Source organism: Gossypium hirsutum, chromosome D05, assembly GCF_007990345.1.
Source record: "Gossypium hirsutum isolate 1008001.06 chromosome D05, Gossypium_hirsutum_v2.1, whole genome shotgun sequence".
Lineage (NCBI taxonomy): Eukaryota > Viridiplantae > Streptophyta > Magnoliopsida > Malvales > Malvaceae > Gossypium > Gossypium hirsutum.
In genome coordinates this window covers 50577527-50586398 of record NC_053441.1, presented here as the reverse complement: position 1 = coordinate 50586398, position 8872 = coordinate 50577527, and positions in this window count along the sequence as shown.

Sequence of the window (8872 nt, the reverse complement as noted above, 5' to 3'; positions counted from 1 at the left end):
CAATCCAGCCAACACACCTCTGCGTACCACCAACACAGCATGTGGGGATAAAATCAACCCACCGAGCTAACACACTAATATCGCAGCAAAGCTGCCAGTAATAGTATCGCAGCAAAGTTGCCAATAATAGTATCACAGCAAAGCTGCCAGTAACAGTATATTTCCTCCATAATAGTATCCCAACCCCATGCGGTATGTCATGTCACAAATCATACTCAATCATAGTCATACATATCATAGAGCAAATCAATTATACATAACATAAGGCCATATCAGTCATTTCATCTCCTAGGGGTATAACAGTCATTTTATCCTATGGGGCTATTTTGGTCATTTTACCCTGTGGGGGTATTTCGATCATTTTACCCTACGGGGATATTTCGGTCATTTTACCCTACAAGGGTATTTCAGTTATTTTAACCTATTTTGGGGTCTCGATACTGATATTGGCCTCTCGAAAGGCCCGCAGTCGCCTCGAGCGACTCAAATAACCTAAATGGTCATAACAGTGTAAATGGGCCCAAGGCCCATTACTCGGCCAAAGTGGGCCCACACGCTCGTGCAGCCCCTTCAGCCTAGATTTTACCGCGACTATGAGATCTACATAGCCCAGTCCAGTATTTGCCAAAAATCGTGGATTTCATCTGTGTGGGGCCTATGAGCCCATTGAGCCCACACGGCTCATTTCTGTAACACCCCGAACCCGAGACCGACACCGGAGTCGGACACGAGATGTTAACAAACTTTGAAAAATTTTTCCAGACACTGCCCAGTCTGAGTACTAGTCGCTTCAAAAATCATATCTTGAGTTTCACAACTCAAAAATCAGTTTTGTGATTTTTCCCTGAAACTAGACTCATGTCCCCACCTATGGATTTTTTTCTAGAATTTTTGGTCGGGCCAATTAGTACAGTTTATTAGTCAAAGTCTCCCAAGTTACAGGGGTCGACTACACTGACCTTTACCCCTTACGACTGGGATATCTCTCCGCACAGAGCTTCAATACTGATGTCGTTTGTTTCTATGGAAACTAGACTCAGAGAGGAATCCATACATATATGGTATGACCCCTAATTATCTCTGGTCAATTTATAGTGAATTTCCAAAGTCGGAACAGGGAATCCAGAAACTGTTCTGGCCCTGTTCCACAAGAACCCGAATATCTCTTACTGTACTGTTCCTATTATTGTTTCGTTACTTCCATATGAAAGTAGATTCATCAAGGTTCGATTACATAATTTATTCACTATTTAATTCGACTCCTACGAATTCTTGTGATTTTTCCAATCCACACCACTGCTGCTATCAGCTTCTGTTTTCAAAGTGAACCTTACCTAATTTGGGGTTTCATGGACCAACTAGGGCCTTGTCATACATAAGCCCACATATGATCATACTTAGCCATTCTAGTGGCTGATCATTTGCTCAACACTTCCATTCCAACATAGTTACATCATGAAACCATCTATACATTCATAAATACGAATGGTCTAATGCCATACTCCACTTCTACAAGCCATTTTCGCATGGCTGTACACTTATACATTTCATAAAGTACTCGAAAGACAACGATGGGTAGTCCTATACATGCCATATCAAAATTCAACCAAAATAGTACCCAAAAGAGCCTTTGATAGTGTGGGCGACTTCGACTTCAAGATCCCGAGTCCGATAGCTGGAGAACCAAAAATCTATAAAACAGAGGAGCAATGTAACGAGTAAGCAATTTATGCTTAGTAAGTTTGAGCAAGGAATTCCAGCATGCACAAATAATAGCACACATTTAGCTAAACGGAATATTTCATAATACGCAATTTACCGATATCGAACTTGCTTCACAACATTAACAACCCTTATGTACATACAAAATAAACTAACTTGGCCGAAGGCCGGTAGCTCGTTTATCAACTGAGCGAACATTTATTTGTAAGGGCTCGATTAATATTCAACACATACGTAACATATCCCCATATTGGGATGTTTTTCGAGTATTCGCTGGAATTTTACAGCAAGCTCATTCATTACCAAATCACATACCTTCGGGATTTAACCGGATATAGCTCCTCGTTCAAATGCCTTCGGGACATAGCCCGGATTTAGTAACTCACACAATGCCTTCGGGACATAACCCGGATTTAACAACTCGCACAAATGCCTTCGGGACTTAACCCGGATTTAACAACTCGCACGTATGCCTTCGGGACTTAACCCGGATTTAACAACTCGCACGAATGCCTTCGGAACTTAATCCGGATTTAGTAACTCACACAATGCCTTCGGGACATAACCCGGATTTAACAACTCGCACAAATGCCTTCGGGACTTAACCCGGATTTAACAACTCGCACGTATGCCTTCGGGACTTAACCCGGATTTAACAACTCGCACGAATGCCTTCGGAACTTAATCCGGATATATTCACTTAGCACAAAGCCTTCGGGACTTAGCCCGGACAGCATTCAATTAATCATGCACATTCATATTTCATTTTCGTTTACGAAACTCAAACACAAGGCACATATTGTCCTTGCACATTCGGCTCAATAGCCACACATAGAGCATGATTTAATCACATCAAAATCTAAGCTCTCTTACTCAAGAACTTACCTCGGGTGTTGTCGAACGATCCCGCTAACTATTCGACCGCTTTTTTCCTTCCCTTTATCGGATTTATTTCCCCTTTGCTCTTGAGCTTAATCAAACAAATAAATTGATTTCATCATTTAGGCATCAAAAGATGAACACAAGGCACTTAGCCCATATTCATACATTAGACATTAAAGTCTCATACATGCAAAAATCATGCATCAACACAACATATTAGCTAATTTCTTTCCCCTTGGCCGAATATGCATGTCCATTTTTGGGGTCGATTTCAACACTTAATACACACATATACACACTAGTAAAGCATCCTCCCCCTTTTCATCGATTTAACACATGCATTGCTCATCAACATGCAAAGTTACATTCGGCCTTAGCACACATCTTGCTAGCCGATTCTTCTCCCTTTAGCAACCAATGCACATATGTGCTCACACAAAAATGCTAAAAAGGAGGTTCAAGAATCATCAAGCCATCATCACATGCATCATTAACAAGCTTCATATTTTGCATGCAATGGCATTAACACAACCTCCACCTAGGCCGAATCTTAACTCATCCTCATACCTCATCACCACAACATCAAACATCAACCAAGAATGATGCATCCATGGTCGAGTGCCATTTCCATCACATAGCAAGATTTAGACCATGGGCTAGGTAGAACTCAAGCTAACCACTAAATCATGCATGCATCTCATGAAACATCATCAAACATACCTTAGCCTAGCTACATGCATGGCCGAATCTCTTCACCTTTCTTCTTCTTTCCTCCTTAAAATCTTTGGCCAAGGATGAACCAAAGGATGAGAAAATTTTTTTTCTTTTTTTTTTTCTAATTTAGGCTAGAATGGAGGTGAGAAAGGATGAACACAAACTTTTCTCCTTTCTTCTCTTGAGCTCACGGCAATGGGGGGGAAAACAAACACTACACACACATTTTTTTTTCTTTTGTTTCCATTTCTTTATTACCCATACTTCTTATTTTATTCTTCCACTAACAAAACATGTTTCATGACATGTTTTGCCCATCATTCTTTGTCATGGCCGGCCACTACTCATTAGGGGGGGAATTTGACATGCAAGTCCCCCCTTTGTCCACATGCACTAGTAGGTCCTCACACATTGACCTATCACATTTTAGAATTTTCTCACATAAGTCCTATTGACTAAATTCACATGAAATCAACCAAATTGAAGCTTGAAATTTTCACACATTCATAATTACATATTCTACACAATAAGTATCACATTCAAACATTTTGGTGACTCGGTTTAGCGGTCCCGAAACCACTTCCCGACTAGGGTCAACTTTGGGCTGTCACAACTCTCCCCCACTTAAGAAATTTTCGTCCCCGAAAATCTTACCGGTAAATAGGTTTGGGTATCGTTCTTTCATCGAGCTCTCGGTCTCCCAAGTAGCTTCCTCGATCCCGTGTTTGAGCCATAACACCTTTACTAGCGGAACTCTTTTGTTTCGCAACTCCTTCACTTCACGAGCTAGGATACGCATCGGTTCTTCTTCATAGCTCATGTCAATTTGAATTTCAACCTCCGATGGGCTAATTATGTGCGATGGATCAGATCGATAGCGTCGAAGCATCGAAACATGAAAGACGTCATGAATCTTTTCAAGATCCGGGGGCAAAATCAATCTATACGCAACCGGACCAACTCGTTCGGAGATTTCGTACGGCCCAATGAATCTTGGGCTCAACTTGCCCTTACGGCCGAACCTGAGTATCTTTTTCCAAGGTGAAACCTTAAGGAACACTTTGTCTCCCACCTGATACTCGATGTCTTTTCGTTTCAAATCTGCGTACAATTTCTGATGATCCGTGGATACCTTCAGACTTTCACGGATTACCTTTACTTTCTGTTCAGCATCTCTAATCAAATCAACTCCGAAAATTTTGCTTTCACCGAGCTCGGTCCAAAACAATGGTGTACGGCATTTACGACCGTACAAAACCTCATAAGGTGCCATCTTAATACTTGATTGAAAACTATTGTTGTAAGCGAATTCAATCAAAGGTAAATACCGTTCCCATGAACTACTGAACTTGAGGATGCAACATCTCAACATATCCTCAAGTATCTGAATTATCTGCTCGGATTGACCATCGGTTTGGGGGTGAAAAGCAGTGCTAAAATGCAGCTTAGTACCTAGAGCTTCTTGCAATTTCTTCCAAAATCGTGAGGTGAATCTCGGATCTCTATCCGACACGATAGAAACAGGTACCCCGTGTAATCTCACAATTTGATAAACGTACAATTCAGCTAGTTTATCCAATGAAAAATCCGTACGTACGGGGATGAAATGAGCCGACTTAGTCAGTCTATCAACAATAACCCATATCGCAACCCTCTTACTTGCTGACAAGGGCAGTCCGGACACAAAGTCCATTGTGACTCGATCCCATTTCCACTCGGGTATCATGATCGGCTGGAGTAATCCTGAAAGCACTTGATGTTCCGCTTTCACTTGTTGACATATTAAACATCTCGAAACAAAGTCGGAGATGTCCCGTTTCATACCATGCCACCAAAATTGACGTTTCAAATCGTTGTACATTTTCGTACTCCCCGGGTGAATTGACATTCGGCTACAATGGGCTTCGTTCAGAATCATCGAAATGAGTTCCGAATTCCTTGGAACACACAAACGATTTCTGATCCTCAAACAATCATCATCATCAATTTGAAACTCCGATTCCTCGTTCGGAAAACACTTAGCCCGTTTTGCAACCAATTCATCATCGACTTTCTGAGCTTCACGAATTTGGTGAGTCAATAATGGTTTAGCTTTTAATTCAGCTACTAACACACTGTCTGGTAGAACAGACAAATGCACGTTCATCGCTCGTAAAGCAAACAATGACTTCCAGCTTAAGGCGTCCGCAACCACGTTAGCCTTTCCCGGGTGGTAATCAATGACAAGCTCGTAATCTTTCAACAACTCAAGCCAACGTCTTTGTCGCAGATTCAAGTCTCGTTGAGTCATCAAATATTTGAGACTTTTGTGATCCGAACATACATGGCACTTCTCACCAAACAGATAATGTCGCCATATTTTTAAAGCAAACACGATGGCAGCTAGTTCGAGATCATGGGTCGGATAATTCCTCTCGTGTGGCTTCAATTGTCTCGACGCATAGGCCACGACTCGACCTTCTTGCATCAATACGCAACCCAACCCAAGTAGGGATGCGTCACTATAAATGACAAACTCTTTACCTGATTCGGGTTGCACCAAAATTGGAGCTTCAGTCAAACGAGTTTTCAGTTGGTCGAAACTTTTCTGACATTTCTCCGTCCACTCGAACTTAACATCCTTTTGAAGTAGCTTCGTCATTGGTGTGGCTATCATCGAGAAACCTTTCACAAATCGTCGGTAATAACCGGCGAGCCCCAAAAAGCTCCGAACTTCAGTAACATTTCTCGGAGGTTTCCAGTCCAGTATGGCTGAAATTTTGTTCGGGTCAACTCGAATACCCGACGCGGATACCACATGACTCAAGAAGCTAACCTCTCTTAACCAGAACTCACACTTACTAAACTTAGCATATAACCGCTTATCTCGCAAAATTTGCAGCACTAGCCTCAGATGCTCAGCATGTTCGGTCTCGTCTCTTGAATAGACCAAAATGTCATCAATGAACACCACTATGAACCGATCCAAATACGGCCTGAAGATCCGATTCATCAAATCCATAAATACTGCAGGGGCATTAGTGAGCCCAAACGGCATCACTAAGAATTCGTAGTGACCATATCTTGTTCTGAAGGCAGTTTTAGGAATATCTGAATCTCGGATTCGCAACTGATAATAGCCCGATCTCAAATCTATTTTTGAGAATACTGAGGCTCCCTTCAGTTGGTCGAACAAATCATCGATGCACGGCAACGGATATTTGTTCTTTATCGTCACTTTATTCAGCTGACGATAGTCAATCAACAACCTCATGGTTTCGTCCTTCTTTTTCACGAACAATACTGGTGCACCCCAAGGTGAGAAACTTGGTCGAGCGAAACCTCTATCCGTCAGTTCTTGCAACTGAGCTTTCAACTCCTTTAACTCAGTTGGTGCCATACGATACGGAGCTATCGAAATCGGCGTAGTCCCAGGTACAAGCTCAATACCAAACTCTACCTCCCGAACCGGTGGTAAACCCGGTAATTCTTCCGGAAAAACATCCGGGTATTCACAAACCACCGGCACAGATTCGGGTTTCTTTTCTAATTCTTTGTCATCAAGCACATATGCAAGGTATGCTTCGCACCCTTTTCTTACATATTTCTGTGCCAACATTGCTGATATTACAGCTGGCATCCCCTCCAAGTCCGCAGACTCAACTCGGACTACTTCGTTATTTGCGCACCTCAAATCAATAGTCTTGCTCTTGCAATTCACAATCGCATCATGCGCGGTCAACCAATCCAACCCAAGGATAACATCAAATTCATCAAACGGCAAAAGCATCAAGTCCGCTGGAAAACAGGAACCTCGAACTTCCAGGGGACATTTCTTACACACTTTGTCGACAAGCACGTAACGACCCAAGGGATTTGACACCCGAATTACGAACTCAGTAGACTCAATAGGTAAAGTCTTACTGGATGCTAAGGTTTCACATATGTAAGAATGAGTAGAACCGGGGTCAATCAAAGCAATTACATTAGTATCAAAGAGGGTGAATGTACCGGTAATAACATCAGGCGAAGAAGCATCCTCGCGGGCACGTATAGCATAAGCTCTAGCAGGCGCACGGGCTTCGGATCTGGTTATATCATCTCTAGATCCTCTCTGACCACCACCAGCATTGCCCATATTTCCAGATGGTCTACCTCGAGCAGTGGTAGCACCCGGTCTCCCACTCTGATTTGCATTCTGCCCCGACAACCTCGGGCAATCTTTAATGAAGTGGTCCACTGATCCGCATTTGTAACAGGAGCGGTCAGGAAATCTACAACTCCCCGAATGCCATTTACCGCAATATCGGCATTTCGTCCTGTCTCGACGTTCATTCCCAACACTGGCGACCGAAGTGCCTCGTGTACCCACAGGGGGTCGATCACGATCTCGTCCAAAAAGGCCCGAAGTGCCTCTAAACTGGCCCACATCATCTCGAAATCTCTTCGATGTCTGTTGAAGAGACCTCCCGAGGATCTTTTACGAAACTCTCCAGTTCCCTCATCAACTCTTTGCTTTTCTTTTCTAAGCTCTTCGGCTTTACAAGCTCGTTCAACAAGTACCACGAACTCTCGTATTTCAAGAACGCCAACGAACATCTTTATATCTTCATTCAGCCCATCCTCGAAGCGTTTACACATAATAGCTTCGGACGAAACACATTCCCGAGCGTATTTGCTAAGTCTAACAAATTTTCGCTCGTAATCAGTAACCGACATGGAGCCTTGCTTAAGCTCAAGAAATTCCTTCCATTTTTGATCAACAAATCTCTGACTGATATACTTTTTCCGAAACTCAGTTTGGAAAAACTCCCAAGTTACTTGCTCTCGGGGCACAATAGAAGTCGGAGTACTCCACCAATAGTAGGCAGAATCACGTAGCAAGGAGATAGCACACTTTAGGCATTCATCGGGTGTACAAGATAGCTCATCGAGTACCCGGATAGTGTTGTCCAGCCAAAATTCAGCTTGCTCGGCATCATCGCTATCCATAGCCTTAAATTCAGTAGCCCCATGTTTTCGGATTCTGTCAACTGGGGCTTATGTGACCTTATTTGGTCCGTTACCGGTGGAATTGTAGGTGCGGGGGTAGTATTTGTCGGGAATGGAGGTTGTGGAACAGCCATATTAGTTCGAATGTATTGGTTGAACCAATCATTCATCACGCTATAAAATGCTTGTCTAGCTTCATCATTCGGATTACTAGCATTAGGTTGAGAGTCTACCGGCACTGCCCCTTGCGCAGGGAGCAGGCGCTACACTCTCAAGATCATCAGCTACCTCTCGGTCACGATCGGGATCCATTACTATAAACACATTTACAATTGTCGGAAATCACCACACTATCAAGTAATCACATAAAATGGCATGTATAGCTAGACCCAACACATTACGGTAGTCCTAGAATCGACTAAACCGTAGCTCTGATACCAATAAAATGTAACACCCCGAACCCGAGACCGACACCGGAGTCGGACACGAGATGTTAACAAACTTTGAAAAATTTTTCCAGACACTGCCCAGTCTGAGTACTAGTCGCTTCAAAAATCATATCTTGAGTTTCACAACTCAAAAA